Source organism: Zootoca vivipara, chromosome 3 (genome assembly GCF_965207765.1).
Source record: "Zootoca vivipara chromosome 3, rZooViv2.hap1.1, whole genome shotgun sequence".
Lineage (NCBI taxonomy): Eukaryota > Metazoa > Chordata > Lepidosauria > Squamata > Lacertidae > Zootoca > Zootoca vivipara.
The window spans coordinates 112,787,378-112,800,307 of record NC_142586.1 but is presented as its reverse complement, the minus strand read 5'-3'; the positions used below and the strand labels follow the sequence as shown (position 1 = coordinate 112,800,307).

At 40.9% G+C, this 12,930-nt stretch overlaps 1 long non-coding RNA gene across 1 annotated transcript; it reads left to right on the top strand.

Annotated features, from left to right (window-relative positions):
• Positions 1-7,587: 7,587 nt before the first annotated feature.
• On the top strand, positions 7,588-11,014 carry LOC148686427 (uncharacterized). The gene is made up of 3 exons (XR_015949208.1): positions 7,588-7,705; positions 8,990-9,107; positions 10,841-11,014. It is a non-coding gene; the product is annotated as an uncharacterized LOC148686427 (long non-coding RNA).
• Positions 11,015-12,930: the final 1,916 nt, after the last annotated feature.

Here is a 12,930-nt window from a genome sequence, read left to right as displayed (position 1 = left end):
AGTCCACTCATCAACTTAGAGTGAGAAAGTTTTTGCTGTCTCTTCTTTCCAGTGAGTTTCATTTAAAAAAGTACTTGTTTGTTTGTGCTTATATCCATTGCTTCATCCGTGCAGCTCTGGAGGGAGTTCATGGGTGTCTCTCTTGCCTTCCTTTTTTTTTTTAAGCAGTGGGAAATCCAAAATGAAAGCAACCACATAACATTCCATTAATGGATTAATTTGATTGATTTAGCAGGGTTTTTCTTGGGCTTGCCGATCGGAAGGTTGGCGGTTCGAATCCCCGCGATGGGGTGAGCTCCCGTTGTTCAGTCCCATCTCCTGCCAACCTAGCAGTTCAAAAGCACGTCAAATGCAAGTAGATAACTAGATAACGCTCCGGCGGGAAGATAAATGGCATTTCCATGTGCTGCTCTGGTTTTACCAGAAGTGGCTTAGTCATGCTCGCCTCATGACCCGGGGAAAAACTGTCTGCAGACAAACACTGGCTCCCTCGGCCAGTAAAGCGAGATGAGCACCGCAACGCCAGAGTCGTTCGCGACTGGACTTAACTGTCAGGGGTCCTTTACCATTACCTTTTTTTATGCCACTTAATTGTTCACACAAAGAAGGACCTTAGTTGGTCGTTGCAGGGTCTGGGGCGGTTCATTTGAGGAGAGGAGACCCTTGAGGTATTACAGTCCTGAGCTGTTTAAAGCTTTATAGGACAAAAACAGCACTTTGAATTGTCCCTGGAAACTAATTGGCAGCCAGTGCAGTCAGGATTGCTGTTACATGCTGAAACCGCCTTGTATCAGTGAGCAACCTGGCTACTAAATTCTGCACCAGTAGACGTTTCTGAACCATCTTCAGAGGCAACCCCATGTAGTACATTGGAGTAATCGGTTAGCGTAGCATAGACAACAGAAGTTAGGCTATCCTTGTCCATATAGGTGCACGGCTGGACCACCAGCCGAGGCTGATGGAAATCACTCTGGGCCACTAAAGCCACCTGACCTTCAAGCCACAACAAATGATACAGAAATGCCCCCAAGCTAAGTACCTGCTCCTTCAGAGGGAGAGTAACCCCTTTAGAAGTCTTCATGATGCTTTGGTCTGTTGTCTTGTTTGTAAATTGTCTCTTGTGTGCTGCATTGTATCTCTGTTGGTTTATTTCCACCCTCTAGAACATTATGTGTAATGTCTCTATTAACAACATAACCCTGGAAATCATAAAATAAATCCCTTTTCTTTCTTCAGGGTTGAGTAAAGTGGAGAGGAACATATGCTTATTTCTGCAACTGATAATACCCAAGCAACTAGATTGATCTGTTATTTGGCAACTCCAGAAAATACTTCTATGGGATAGATTTTTTAAGGGGGAGGGGGAGAATTTGTACTATTTTGAATAAACATATTGCTGGAAAATATGTGCAGACTTGTGTCCTTGTGAGATATGGATCACCAAAGCGACAGAAATCTTTTTATTCGTAAAGTTAAGGAAATTGTCATGTTTTTTAGACATATATAAAAAATTGTGCTCAAGTTAAAGCAGCACTGGGTGTTGAATTTTTTTGCGCCTAGAGAACACCCTCCCATGCTGCTAGCTACACATTCTTATCTTATCAGCACTAGGAGGACTTTCTTCTATTTTCCTGTTTCATTTTTTAAGCTCAGATCTCAGGTGGTTTCGTGCTCTATTGTTTTTAATTTTATTTCATATGTTTTGAAACTCACATTTCATGTACAATATTCATTGGATGCTCAGTCAAATTCATTCCTTTGTAAATTTTCACTTGAATGCTGGCATGTAGCTGCTTTGCTTATTCCCACACCCCCAGAACATTATGTGTAATGTCTCTGTGAAAACAAAAACCCGGAAATTATGAAATAAATCTCTTTTCTTTTTTTAGGGTTCGTTAAAGTGGAGAGAAACATATGCTTCTTTTAGCAACTGACAAAACCCAAGCAACTGGATTAATCTGTTATTGGCCTCCAGAAAATACTTCAATTGAATAAAGTATTTTGGGTGGGGAACTGTAATATAATAATAATATAATAATAAATATGTGACATGTTGCTGGGAAATGTGTGTGGGTTTTTTTTTTTTTGTTGAGTTTGCAGTGCAATAAACTGATTAGTAGATTTCCTGTCTTGGCAGGCTGCTGGCCTACATAGCCTTTTAGGTTCCTTATAGGTAAAGGGTAAAGGGACCCCTGACCGTTAGGTCCAGTTGCGGACCAGGAAGCTTTCTTCAGAAGGGTCAACTGATTCGTAAACCACAGATATTTGGTTAGATGTCCAAGGCTAATTGTTTGTATTGCAATAAATTGTCAAGTTTATTATGACTTGTGTGCTGTGTTATCAAGACGGCAGCCGGGGCTCCTGACATTGAGGACTACCAGGAAACCGACCTGCTCGTTAATCCAAAGTGCATACCAACCTAAGCCAGAGATTTTGCCCGGCGGAGGTTTTCGGAGTGCTGTGTGTTACTAAATGTGGCCCCGTTCTTGAAAATAACAAAAACAACAAATAGCAACCTGTTTTGCAATTAGTACAGAGGGCTCACTGTACCAATCTGCCTGCACTCTTCAGTTCAGTTCATTAGTTTTAGCAATGGACTATAGGAGCCAGAAAGTGGAAAGAAAATACAGGCAATTAAAATAATAATAAAAATTTTTTAGTTTTTTCTTCTTCCAGTAGCATCTTAGAGACCAACTAAGTTTGTGATTGGTATGAGCTTTCGTGTGCATGCACACTTCTTCAGATCTCACTGGGCTACGAATGTACAAGCTACTGTATTTTCCTTCTTTTTGATGCTCCAAGACTTCATGAGGAGCACTGGACCAAGACTTTCCTGCTATCACAACCTTTACTTTGGTAATCTTAAATCCTAGGGCTGACGTGTAAGTGCCATTTGAAGACCTATAAATACATGAGCATGCATTCTTTTTGATGATACTCTTGGTCTCCCTTTCTTGGTTTCTGACTTGAAATTCCCAGTCAAACTTCCCAGCAATGCAGGCCAGCATCTTTTACATCATTGCCCTTTCAGGGATGCTCTTAGCTTCTCCAGGTAAGCCATACATCAAAATCAGAATGTTCAGAGATGATGTGAAAATTGGGATTCAATAACCAAGATAGCCTTAGATTCAGGAAGGTAGCTGTGTTGGTCTGACACAGTAGAAATGTGTGTGTGTGTGTGTGTGTGGAGGGGTATTACTCAGAAGGGTGGTGGGAATGGGTGATTGGCTGATAGGTGAGGTAGACAAGTGGCATACAATATCTAAAGGTAGCTGTCATATTACAAAAGAATTTCAGAAATAGACTGGAAAGAGAAGTTGCTGAATTACAACTTATTACCAAACGTAAAACCATGGAGAGACTTCGTCTGAATAGAGACATTGGATTCTTATCTCATTATACATGATAAAGCTATTTTTGGCCATCTCATCCCTTGCTTTTTCCTGTAATACCAATCACAGTCATTAACAGTCACCCACAGGTTTATCACACCTATCAGCCAATCACCCATTCCCATCACCCTTCTGAGTAATACCCCTCCCCACCATCTCACTATATATAAGGGTCTGGTGACTTCTGTTTCAGTGTATCTGAAGAAGTGTGCATGCACACGAAAGCTCATACCAAGAACAAACTTAGTTGGTCTCTAAGGTATTACTGGACAGTTTTATTATTTTATATTTTATATATTTCAAGATAGCCTTCTCCTCCAATTCTGCTGAAGACTTTCCCCTCAAGATTAAGATAATAATGATAATAATGATAATAATAAAATAATAATAATAATAATTTATTATTTATACCCCGCCCATCTGACTGGGTTTCCCCAGCCACTCTGGGTGGCTTCCAGCAGAAATATTAAAATACAATCATTTATTAAACATTAACTTTATCTTCAAGGTCTCCATCATAGACATACTGTTCTGTGGGAACTTCAGGTGTTTCACTATTCTCTTCCTGAAAATCTGTTTCTTCATCTGCTTCACTCATTTTTTTCAAACTCTGATTCAAGAACTTGACGTAGTACAGTGTCCATTTCATCTTCCTCTTCTGGTTCTCCTTCAGCACTCCTGTGTTTTGCTCTCCCATGTGGCTCCTCTGTAGGTTGGATAACCTCTTCAGCATCTCTTGTCTTTTGCTGTTCTGGGACAGATTTTTCTTTAAGTCCTAGCAAAGCCTTGGCATCTTCCACATCAAAATCTCCATCTCCATCAGCATCATAGTTCTCAAGTTTTCCTAGCACTTCCTCATAATCAACAAGTTCTAACCAAACCACAGTGACAGATGTCCACATTCCCAGCAGTGCAATTACCATAAACCAAGTAAAAAATGAACTTCCAGAAATTACTTTTTTCCTCCCATTCCTGTTCCCTCCATGTCTTGCTTCTCTCCTGGCTCTGGGGCCAGGATGAAGACTATATTCCTTTGTCTCCCTTGCTTTCTCCTCCTCCTCCTCTTCTAGATCTCTCTCATTCTCTCTTCACACACCTCTCCTCTCACTCCTCTCCTTCATTCTTGTTTCAGTTGAGCAATTGCTGCTGTCCTCCTTGGACTTTTCCACCTGCCCATCATCCTGTTTGCTCAAGCCATCTCTTTACCATGCTGCCTGCCCTAGCATATAAGGGTGTGTGTAGATGTGTTTTAGATGTATTAGAGGTTTAAAGGGTATTCCGTTCCATTCCGAAGCAGCAGCAGCAGGTAGTGATCTATAGTTATCAAGTAAGAATGGTAAAGCTAAAGGTAAAGGTACCCCCTGACCATTAGGTACAGTTGTGACCAACTATGGGGTTGTGGTGCTCATCTCGCTTTATTGGCCAAGGGAGCCGGCGTACAGCTTCCAGGTCATGTGGCCAGCATGACAAAGCCGCTTCAGGTGAACCAGAGCAGCACACGGAAATGCCATTTACCTTCCCGCTTGGAGCGGTACCTATTTATCTACTTGCACTTTTATGTGCTTTCGAACTGTTAGGTTGGAAGGAGCTGGGACTAAGCAATGGGAGCTCACCCCATTGAAGAGATTCGAACTGCTGACCTTCTGATCGGCAAGCCCTAATGTCTGTGGTTTAACCCACAGCGCCACCCACATCCCTCCAAGAATGGAGGAATCCCTTAATCAAACAATGTTCTTTTTCTCTAGGACATGCAGTCAGGACAGAAGCAATACAATCTTGTGAAGATTGCAGTAACATTAAGGGATTTTGCACTAATGACTCTGAATGCAACACACCTTACCCATCCCAAGGAACATGTGGAGAAGGCACATTATGCTGTTTAGTGTAAGCTTTATATTTTATCTATGAACTCTAATGGAACATATATTTCAGTTTTCACATCTCTGTTCCTCATGTTATGGTCTGATGGTATGCTCTCAGAAGTCACTCGTCAACTTGGAGTGAGAAGGATTTGGCTGTTCCATCTTTCAAATATGTTTCGTGACATTTTTATATATTTATTTGTGGTTATATACCACCTTTCATCCAAATTGGTCAAGAGGGCGTTTGTGGGTCTCCCCTTACCCCATTATTTTTAAAATTAGCAAAGTTGGAAATAAAAAGCCAGAACAACAACGTACTGTTTAATCAAAGGATTCATTTGTTTGTTTGATTTAACAGGAGTCTTATATGGCTTTATCGTTCATAATTTCTAAGAAGTTTACATCCCATATAAAATCAAACATTAAAAGCAAGTTAATCTTGGGTTGCAATGTTTCAAAATGTGAAAATTTAGATAGTACTGTTGAGTTGTTGTTGTTTTGGGGGGAGTTCTTGAGCTGCTTTTGGGGTGTGTGGAAAAAATTGTTGAGGTTTTTTCTTTGTTGGGGGGAATTCATATGGAAAGTGCCACATGTGGTGGACGTGCGACAAAGTTAAAAGTTTCTGGGAACAAGTTTATAATGAACTCAAAAAATTATTTAAATACACGTTCCTAAAAGACCCGAGGCCTTTCTGTTAGGGCTGATGGGAAATGAAATTCGGAAAATAGACCAAAGACTGTTCATGTACGCCACAGTGGCAGCAAGAGTCCTACTAGCCCAGAGGTGGAAGACGACTGAAATACCCACAATTGAGGATTGGCGAGTGAAAATGCTGGAATATTTGGAACTAGCAAACCTGTCATGCAGAATCCGAGATCAGGAGGACACGAAATTCAACGAAGAATGGAAGAAATTCCGAGAGTATGTTAAAGAGAATTATAAAAGTTTAAAGACTCTGGCGGGTATGTGTTAGAACCTACAAAGCTGATGTTTTTTAAAGTTATTTTTTCTTTCTTTTGGTCAGACTGTTAAGTTGTTAAGGTTGTGTTTTGTCTCTCTAAAATGCACGAACTAAAGAGAACTATACCTTTTACCAAAGGGAGGAGGGAAGTCTGAATTTGTTAGAAATTGACAAAGATACAATGTTGGAGACATTAAGTTGTTGTAAAACGTTTAATGGAAAATTCAATTAAAAATTATTTTTTTTAAAAAAAGGAAAGTGCCCAGGGGCACACAATAGCATCACAGCATGATTTACAGGAAGAAAAATCTTGGAAAAATTACTGAGGCAATAAGGGGTCCATGGCTGCGGTCCATACATATTCTTCAATTGGTAGGAAGAAGCACAAAATGAGGTGCAACTTTGGTGATTTCCTCCACCATTGCTGCTTACCTTGTTGCCACTGCTTGCATTCATTTAGTGGACTTAGCTTGTAATATTTGTAGTGCATTGTAGTCTTCTACTACTTTGTACATGCTTACATCATTGCTTCTGTGATTGCTAAATTGGGTTTCTGTTGCTTTTAACAATAAACCAAATGAGGAAGGAAGGAGATAAACATTGTCATTGAATATATCAGCTCCATCTCCATTTTCTAGAGCAGCACCAGGGGTCCAACACCCAGAGAGGATAATGAGAGCCTCTGAATACCACTTGTTGATGAGGCACACTGCTGTCGTTATGTTTTGTTGGTGGGCTTCCCAGGGACATCTGGCAGGCCACTGTCAGAACAGGATCATGGATAAATCTTTGGTCTCATCCAACAAGGGTCTCCTTTTGGTCACATCTTCTTGCTAGTCAGGGGAGCAGTGGTGCCAGAAAACCTGAGGCCTGCCTCATGAACTGAAAGTGCACACCAAACTAATCCAGATATTTTGCCCAGATGAAGGTTCTTTCTGGATTCTAACAGTGCTGCATTTTACTAAATGTGGCCTTATTCTTTAAAAACAACAAGGGAACTTTGTTTTAAGACAAAGAGACTCAAAGTGCTCACCATACTAATTTGTACATAGTGTTCAGTTCAGTTTAGTTCATTAGTTTTAGCTATGAACTATAGCAGCAGGATACAGAAAGAGATAAAACACAGAAAACAATAAATAATAAAAACACAGAAAACAATAAAATTACTGTCTTGAGCTGACTGGACTATGAATGTACAAGTTAGTTTATTTTACTTCTTTTTGGCACACCGGGAATTCATGGGGAGTACTGGACTTCCTGCTAACACATCCAGTACTTTTAGGATGCCAAATCCTAGGGCGGACGTGTAAATGCTGTTTGCAGACCTATAAATACGTGAGCATGCAATCTTTTGGATGACACAGGAATTCGAGAGCACTCTTGGTCTCCCTTCTTTGGTTTCCAACTTGGCATTTCCAGTCAAACTTCAGCAATGCAGATCAGCATCTTTTACATCATTGCTCTTTCAGCGATGCTCTTAGCTTCTCCAGGTAAGACATAGATCAAAATCAGAATGTTCAGACATAATGTGGAAATTGGGATACATTAACCAGCATGGCTTTCTACTCCACTTCTGCTTTCCCTTCAAGGCTAATATGAAAGCCATATGCCTTGATCTATGTTGCTCTCTCTCCTCTCTCTTTTCTAGACCTGTCTCTTTCCCTCCTCCTGCACCTACTCTCAACACTTCCCTCCTTCATTCTTGCTTCCCTTGATCTATTGATTATGCTGTCTTCCTTCTCAGACTCTGCCCCATCATCCAATCCTGTTCACACCATCTCTTTGCTATGCTGCATTTTCCGGATTTTTAAGGATGTATGTAAATGTGTTTTGAACATGAGATAAGGATTTCTAATATAAAGGATTGTCTGATATTGATAAATATTTGCCTTTTCCTGCCATATGAAGTGCAGTGTCTGATGTGTCCTAATAAAGTTCATTGGCAGAAAATGTTGAGGAACAAGCAAGGGGAATCAGGAAAAATGTTTGCCCTGGAACGTGATTCTGTGACCTGTGAGAGCCCTGAAATAACAGAGACAAGACACCAGACGTTGGTTTAAAATCAGGCCAAATCTTACTGACTGCAGTAGGCAAGGCAGGGTTGACATGGCAGTAGGGCAAGGTTCAGTTCTTCATTCCACTCAGCACTTAGTGATGGGGTACAAGCTGTTGGGAAGGACTAAACCCCTTCCCTGGAAGTCACCCAGCATTGAAACCTCGAATACTGCAAGCCAAGCATGCAAGCTAAGTGAGGATTTCAGACCAGAAAATCAGGAGAGTCAGAAAAGATAGAGGAGGAACTGGAGAAGCAATGAGAAGAGTGGGAGAAGGAAAGCTTTTTTCCATTCCTGAAGAAACTGTCCCAGGGATGAGGATGTGTCACTGCTGTAGCCAAGGAGGCAGGAGGCAGGAACTGAGGGCAGCACCCAGAGGCAAATCTGCTACCCCTTCCAGATTGCCATTTTTGGCAACTGCCTCTCCAGAGGTTTGGCCCTGTTCACTGGGGGAAACATATAATCCATTACACTCCAGTGTCATTCCCAAAATGGAAAGCTCAGTGCAGGCATAGTAACATCTACCTTACGAATGCTGAATTTAAAACATCTGAAAATTCAAAATGGCTATACATCTTGAGCTCTGGTATTCTTATGAGGCGGTTAAAGAGTAGTCCACTGCAGTTCAAAGACGCAGTTGCAATGGCCCATGATAATGCGGTCAGGAATGTCAGAATGTGGAAATGCCTTCATAAAATTAAATAAAATATCTCTATCTAGGATTCGTCCATGCAGGGGAACCTCATAATTGCGAGGCTATTGGTGGGTTATGCAGGGCTGGATGTGGGATCATCTTGCAGAGTGGAACTTGTCCTGGAGGGAAGAAATGCTGTGAAGAGTAAGTTTTCTTCCTAGTTTTTCAAATCCATTGAACTCTAATGGAATTTGTTTCTTAAAATATTGATAAAATGAAATACATAAAGCAAATTAACCTCGAAATTTAAAACAAGCAGCTTTCTCTCTCTCCTCTCTCTCTCTCTCTCTCTCTCTCTCTCTCTCTCTCTCTCTCTCTCTCTCTCTCTCTCTCTCTCTCTCCTCCCCCCTCTCATATTTAAATTTATGCCCATTGAATAATTATTAATCTTTCTTGTGGTCCAAAGACCCATAACATAGATTCAGAATAAAATGCAGATTCATACAGACAACCCACCGGGAGAGGAAGAATGAGACAATATTTGTTTAGTCTTAAGTACAATGATTTTTGATACCTATGACTACCGAAAGAAACTTTGCCACGGCCACTGTGATATCATTACACTTGTCGTCCAGAAGATATTTAGTATAGTAGGCTTCAAATTTATAGTAGGCTTCAGATTTCTGATTTGCCAGTAGGGGTTTAACATTGATTAATTATCTGCTCCCAGTTAGAGGGCAGCATTTATTTCATTTCCTTCTTAAATTCCTTCTCCCCCCCCCCAATACAAAACTTTGTAAAGGTTAGAAGGGACTGCTCAACGAATGCTTTATATTATTTTTACACCCACTTTCATTAATACACATTTCTCTTCAACTTGACTTCCATTAAGATTTTTCTAATATGGTTGCAACAAAACTTAAAATACCACCCCATACTCCCCACTTCCCCAAGCAGTGAGAATCACTGATGTTTTGGGCCATTCTTAAAGCATTTCCTTTATTTACAAATAATGAAGTGCGAAACATCCAAAACTTTGTGCCCTTTAGATGTTTTGGACTACAAGTTCCCATAGCCCTGTTCATATTGATTGGGGCTCACAGGTATTGTAGTCCAAGACAACTTAGCTATGAGTCAATGTTCAGGCACTTCTAGAAAAAGAAAAAGAAGAAAATGAGGTTTTTTATGATTACATGGACAACTTGGGGTTGGTGGGTGAATGCAAATAAGTTGAAAAAATGTAATAAAACATAAAACATTTTAAAACTACTCTATACCGGGCTGCCTTCAGACGTCTTCTAAAGGTTATATCTCCTTTTATCTCCTTGACTCGTGGGTCACATAATCCCATAGCCTCCAATGAAAATAGGGACATCCAACCATGCCCTCCAACATGTCTCCAATGAAAATAGGGATATCCTCAGAAAACGTGGGACATTACGGGATCAAATCTGAAACTCAGGGTTAAATAGGGACACATGGAAGGTCTGCAGTACATTGAGGCCATGTGTGGTGAGATGTTTTTTCAAACCCTAGAGCCATTTTTCATTTTGAGCATCCACCCAAAGGCCCCATCCCATTGGTGGATGGAGTCAGAGACAAATGTGGGTGTGGCAATGAGAATAATTCTAACTTTTGTATGCATGCATATATCTCCCTATCTTCCTTCCAAGCAAGAGAAAGGGATTAGTTCAAGGACACATTCTTGGCAGGCAAAGTAGAGCCAGTATTCTGTGTGATTTTGAAATAGACTGTGTAGCTCGGGCTGCTGAGGGTCAGATGGAGAAGCCTGGAAGGCCACATTCAGACCCTGGCTTTGAGTTTCTCCCCCCAGCCTGATTCCGCCTAGAGAAATGTTTGTGTTCGTGTGTCTGTGTACTCTCCCTGTTAACACATAAACCTGTGAATCACTAAAGAAATCTCTTTCCTTTATTCAGCACTACTAAAGGTTAAAATGGAAAGAAACATCTGCTTCTTTCAGCAATGGCTATAACCCAAGCAACGAGATGGACGTGCTGCTAATTTGGCCTGCGGAAATACTTCCATGATGTGGGAATTTTGAGAAAATCTGTGTACTATTTTGAATAAATATTTGATATGTTGCTGGGAAATGTGTGTTTGTTTATGCCCTCCTGAGACGTGGATCCCCCTTGTGGACAATTTGCAAAGCTACCAAAATCTTTTTATTTCTAAAGTTCAGGTGGTCCATGCTTGTTCTTCTCTACATGTATACCGCAAATTATGCTCAGGTTAAATAACACTTTTCTGCCAAGACTCACCATTTCTGCCAGTTTGCTTTTAATGTCATTTGGCCTGCAACAATATCAACACATTTCACAAAGGCATTAGGAAGAACCTCCCAATGGGATGAGCTGGTTGACAGTGCAAAAGACTTTCACTGAAGATGCTAGATTGGCCATGATTAGTTGCTTCGAGGAAGAGACTGAATGTCTACGTATCACAGACATAGGCGTAGGAAGGTCAGGGGGTACCCGGTGCGGAAAATTTCTTGTCACCCCCCACCCCACATTGTTGTTTGTTTTTATCTCTCCCTGCAAAAATGGTTTTTATGTTATTTCATATTTTCTTTCAAAGGAATGTAGATTCTGGGCCTCTGGTAACAAGTAGGCGACTATGGACAGATACTTAAATCTACAGGTTGGATTGTGTTTTGGCTTCTGTTATTTTATTTATATTTATTGTTAAACTATCTATATATATAAAAATGTAGGCATTGCACATGCAGAGGTCACAGCCTTTCTCCATAACTGCTGAACTTTAATGTAACAAATTTGGCCACAACGTTCCATGCCCATCAGGGAGGGATCTGGCATAATTCTTTCTCCAAAAACCACACCTTTCACACCTAAAATAATGATTAAACACAAAAATGTGGCGCCCACCAGAAGCTCTGAAGACTCCAGCAGCTCCAAAGCTGCGCCGCCAGATGACATCACTAAATTCACAGCAACCAACTGAAAACAGTCCTTTTGCAGCAACAAGGCCCGGCTTTTTCAATAGGCCGCAGCATTGCCAAGCAGGGAAAAACAAACAGAATGGGTTTTTTATGGAACCGAGCAGTTCGGGCACTTCGGAACCCACCTTCTGTTGCTATAGGGCTGTGGGGCTTCGCTATTTGACACCCCCCATTGGGATTTTTAAAGTAGTTCTCTGGGTCCTGGGGTGCATCATCAACCCCAACCCTTTTCTTTGCCCAAACAGACATCTCCCCCCTGGCTTTGGGCTTTGCCCACATGGACCTCTCCCCACCTTTCTCAACACCAAATACTCCTCAATTATACCCACAATAAAACCCATAAAAATAAAAAAGTTACAAACAACACATTAAAAAAAATACATCCCATCCTAAATTCTATAAAATTACACCAAAAATTAAAAAACAAAAAACAACCACCCACACCAAAATCATACACTTCACACCAAAATAAATGACAACCCCAACTAGAGAAATAAAACATCGCAAACAATACAATAAAAAACAACAACACATCCTACATTCAAAACACCTACTCCAAAATTAGAATATCCAAATAACCAAAAAAAGCACACCACAAAACACACAATGCCCAAACCATACAATATCCACCAAAATGACAACCCCAAAAATAAAATTAAACAATAAAGACTTCTGCTTCTCATGTTCTTATTTCAATTTTTTAAATCTAAATATATTAAAATGTTCATGATGCGTGCACAGGGGCCAATGTATGGAGATACAGGGGGGAGGGGACAACACTCCCCGGGGACAACAGATTGCTCAGACATAAGTAAATACTGGGAAATAGAACCCAGAAACTGACAGTTCCTTCTCCAAGGGTGGGGGCAATGTAGGAAGATACTGGGGGGAGGGGGCCAACACTCCCCAGGGACAACAGAGGGCGTAGACAAAAGTGCATGCTGGGAAATAGAACCCAGAAGCTGACAGTTCCTTCTCCAGTGGTGGGTGCCCAAATATGGAAATACAGGGGGAAGGGAGCAACAATCCACGGGGACAACAGAGGGCATA